Here is a 4,706-nt window from a genome sequence, read left to right on the forward strand (position 1 = left end):
ATTATTTATATTATATATAATATATATTATTTATTGTTACTGTTTGAATGTAGGAAAAAAACCACCCAAACAGAAAACCCTAAAGGTTTGACCTTGAAGTGTGAGCTCCTGTTAATCATTTTAAGGTATAAAATACTTAAAAATGCAAACCATACCTATGTGCTTTGTATTTCAACTGACTGTTGCCCCATTTGCGTTGAAAAACTGAAGCTAAACCACCAGCTAAACCAGTATCTTCATCTCACCCATTTTTAAATTGGTTTATGTTTTGTTCTTTGTTTGTACCAGAGTACCCTAAAATGTCCCAAGTGTTAGTTCAGCTGCATGGTTGCCAGCAAGCTCTTCAAAGTCTTCCCCATGGGAAATCTTTCCTCTGGCCTACAATATGTGTTCTGACTCCATGTCAAGGCTACCATTCCTCACCTAGTTGATCCTTCAGAACTGTATGAAGAGAAGGTGGGGGGCCATTGCCTTGCTGGGGAATGAACAGTACTTCAAATCAGTCTCGTTCCTTTTCATCATGCAGTATTTGCAGAGGAGGGTTGCCACAATAAAACTTCTTGTGTTATATTTATTCTGCTCTGGGATGTCAGCGAGATGAAAGGGGAATCCAGGCAAGTTTTGCTTTCTTCTTCCCCCCGTCTTTCCAAATACTGCTTGCCTTCTCCTATATGAGATTCAAGCCTAATCGTTTAAGTCTCAGCTGTGTATCTGAGTTGTTTCATGCTGGAGCTGTACCTTGGAGTGATATTTTTAAGAGAAGATAAAGGCTGTGTTAGACAACAGGAACAAAATTATGATCGCTTTCTGTCATTAAACACTCATATCAAGTCAAAAAAAATATTAAATTTATCTAAAACTAAAAGTACAGAAATGGCAGAAAGTAGGCAAGACAGATTAGGATACTAGGAGAGCCTCAGAAGCTGGATTGAAATGCCATTTTTAAGTGACGTGCTACTGGGTTTCGTAGCCCATTGTATATATCTCTGCTGATATTCATCAGTTCAGCCGCCAGCTCTTAGGTGAACTTGTTATTCACCTGTTTAAAAATAAATCTAGGAGTGATTTTAACAGTTCTTTGTTTTCTTCCACCTTTGATAATTTGACGGTTTTCTCTCTCAACTGTAAATATGTTTTAAACAATTCAGGACCTTCAATGGTTATCAAAGTACATGCCTCCAGAGTAAATGAGATGCACAACTGTTTTTTGGCAGCTCCTTTCTGTATGTCTATCTCTTCACTGGTTTTAGAACTCCAAACGGGAGAGTGGGAAGCCCAGATTTTATGATTCAAAGCTTTTTAAGAAACTACCTGATCTGTATGCAAATTTCCTGGTTTTTGTTTCCAGTAGCCTAATTAATATAACAAAAAATTAAGTTCCTTAAGATTTACAGAATAATTATGCTTCACATTGCCCATGCAAAAGCACTCTTTGTCAAAGTGACTCCTGTGGAGTTACAGACTGTCTTGCTTAACTGCTGCTTACATTGTCATCTCCAGTTAGATTATGGTTTAAAATATTAACATCTTAGTATGAGTGAAAGGTGTCGTGTGTTTTTAGTATCTATGAACATTTAGTAAAGTGTGAATGAAAATATTCTCCAAATATAAGATCAACAAAAAAATCTTTATATTATAGTAACTAATGTTCTGTTATGTACAGTGAATAAAGTGAATTTTTAGAGAATGACTTTCAAAATATTGACTGTACCAAAAGCTGCGAATGTCAATAATATGTCAGCTATGCTGAGTATTTTCAGGAGTAGTAAGAGCTGTTATGCAAAAGCTAGAACAGGTTGAAACTTTGCAGTTGGGACATCTGTTTGAGATTAATTTTAGTGGTCACCTTTGTTTTTGTCAGTTTCTGTGGAAATCCTGAGCAGGATTAGGTGGATTGTACAAGCTTTTTCCCCTGCAGAAGTGCCATGGTTTTCAAATTCTCTATTGTTGCCACTATCTAGGTCTTTTTTTCCTAAAGAAGAAAAAAGTGACTTGCGTAGAACATTTATTTTTAAGTAGGCTTCATCAGAACAGAAGTTGTTATTAATGCCCTTTGGGGTGCCATTACCCAGTAGAAGGAAAAATTTAACTATACAATTAGGTTTCTAAAGTTAGGTAGTAAGATGTCAATAATCAGCACAAACATTTTTGCACCTGCAAGGGTCTGTTGTTAATGTAAGGTGGCAGATAGCATGTTTATTAGGTGGTAGCTAATTATGGAGTGCTACATAGCTGTTGCATATTCAGGGATTGCAGCTGTATTCCTGCCTAAATACATGCTTCTTAATTTTTCTTAAATTCATATGGGCAAAAATTGGCTTTCACACTCCTGGATCTCCCAACTGAGGATACTCTTAGAGCATCATTGTGCATTTTTCATTTGTGTTTAATTTTTTGTGCAGACTACTAATATTTTGCAGTATGCAGTGCTAAACTGTAGTGTCATGGATTTGGTAGATATTGTAGAGAAATATTTTGTTTTCCTACTTTTCGAAAAGAGGTTAGTGTTTTGTTTTGGGGGGGTTTGGGGTTTTTTGTTATATCTTACTCTTGTCTGTAATTCTTGAGGGAGAAGGCTGGACGAACTCATGGAGGGTTCTCAAGTTGGAAGAGGAGAACTATATACCTTACAATCCAAACCTGCTTGAGAGCTCTGGTTCTTGTCTGTCCTTTCCTCTTAATATCTCTGTACATGCATGAACGCAGTACAGTGCAAAGCGCAGATTTCTGTTCTAAACAGAAAATTAGACATATTTCTGTGCTTGAGAAAATTAGACTTAACAATCAGGTGTTTGCACAGCTTGGGCCTTCTGTTTTCTGTAACTGCCTCTCATGATCATGCACTTTCTGTCTCACAAGGATTATCTTGCTGCTTATTATTTTCAGCTGAATATTCTTCATGACATGTTCAGATACTGTTGTAAATTTAAACATCCAACAGAGATCTTGGTAATAAAGTACATGTCTGTCCTGATTTCATGCAGTCAAATGGGGACTCTGTGGCTGTTCCATAGAAGATGAACTGGCAGTCATACAGCCCAAGGAATGGTTAAGGTATCTGATGGGCAGTCCTACAAGCTGTGAAAGTAGCGGATATGTGAGATGAAAAAATAACTTGTGGGACAGTCAATCTGTTTGTGTGTTGGAGCAGTCAGTGATGTGGTTCTCCACCACAGCAAGCCTCTTATTAACAAACAAGTTGTTAGGTAGCATGTTTTACAGGTATTTATCAATACACCCATCACTGAGAGTGGTGAAGTACTGGCACTTGCAAGACCGTGCTTGGGTTGATAGCAAATTTCAGCATGTCTGTTGGGCAAGAAAGGAAGTATATCTACTCACCATGACTCACTTGAGGAGCCAAATCATACCAAGGCTTCAGCAGCCTCTTGCCCATCTGTGATCTATGATGTTCTCTGTCTTGCACACTCTGTATATAGCTTCTTACTTTCCACCATCAAACCAGTAACAGATTAGCTGGCGTGAAAATAGTTTGGCTGCCAAATAGCAATTTCTGTTTTCCGCTGAGATTAACAGTAGATATACTGTTGCCTAGTTTACCGAGTACACATGAGCTTTTATAAGCTTCCCTCTGTTTTAGTCTTGCATTATCAATGTGTTAATGATCATTCCAGGTTTGAAGCTTGGTGTTTGGTGGTAGACCCAGCTGTAGCAGCGGATAGGAAGTAGTAGTTCTGATGGTGAGCCTTCCTCAGAGTCTGTCTTGTTATGCTAACATAAAGGACTGCAAAAACATCTTTTTTCATATTTGTGCTTTAGTTCAGCTTTAATTTAGTTAAACTACCCTGTAATCAGACCAGGTGGAAAAAGTAATTTTCCTAACTTTATGTATCTTTACACTGTATTTCAGGACAATAAGACCTTAGAATGCCAGAAGGCAAGTCAGAAGCAGTGAAGTATCTATGCTACAGTTTTGTGCCATCTACAGATTGTACGTGCCCTTGTATTTCCCATTTTTCTCCTTGTGCTTGCCCTGGTAGTAGATTGCTGGAAGATGAGGGCTCTTACAGATTTCTGTTATGCCCCTCTGTTGGCAAGACCTACTAGTGCTTTTGCATGCAACGAAAATTTGAGAGGGTTATGGTGTCATGCATTTGAGGTTACCAAGCTTTCCATGGTTCAAGCGGTGTGCTGTGATTTGATGCTAAAACCAGAATAATGCTTTTTTTTGCCTATGTTCATTCCTTACAGCAAATTTAGTAAGCTATTCAGAATTGCTTGGAGTGTCTGTGGCTCAAATGTCTTGAAAGACCAAATTATAGCTGTGTGTTTTCATGTATTTGCAGTCATATCTGTGATGGAAATGTGCAGGTAAAGGAGAGGGCGAATGGCAAATTAAAAAATTGTTATGGTAAAGGCGATTTTTTTATGGAGTTCTCAGGCGGGTTTCTCTGATGGTGGGCTAGCCACTTAAACCTTACTTTGGATGTAGTGAAAAATCTGAATGTCTTTATGCCTGGGAGTTACCTTTCATTCAAATGAAAACAGTATTTTCCCTGCAGTTGGTATGTAGGTAAATGTAGCTCTGTCTGGCAACAGCATGGTTAGTCTTGGTGTAAAATTAGAGTTCGGGGTGGAAGAAATACTAGAAACTCAGAGCATAAGGAAAGGCTTGTGAAAGCATCAGAATTACGTAGGATTAAAGGATAACTAAAGTAGCTGTCTTGACCTATATTCTGTGTAGG

This window comes from Pterocles gutturalis, unplaced genomic scaffold (assembly GCF_000699245.1).
Source record: "Pterocles gutturalis isolate BGI_N339 unplaced genomic scaffold, ASM69924v1 scaffold48607, whole genome shotgun sequence".
NCBI lineage: Eukaryota > Metazoa > Chordata > Aves > Pterocliformes > Pteroclidae > Pterocles > Pterocles gutturalis.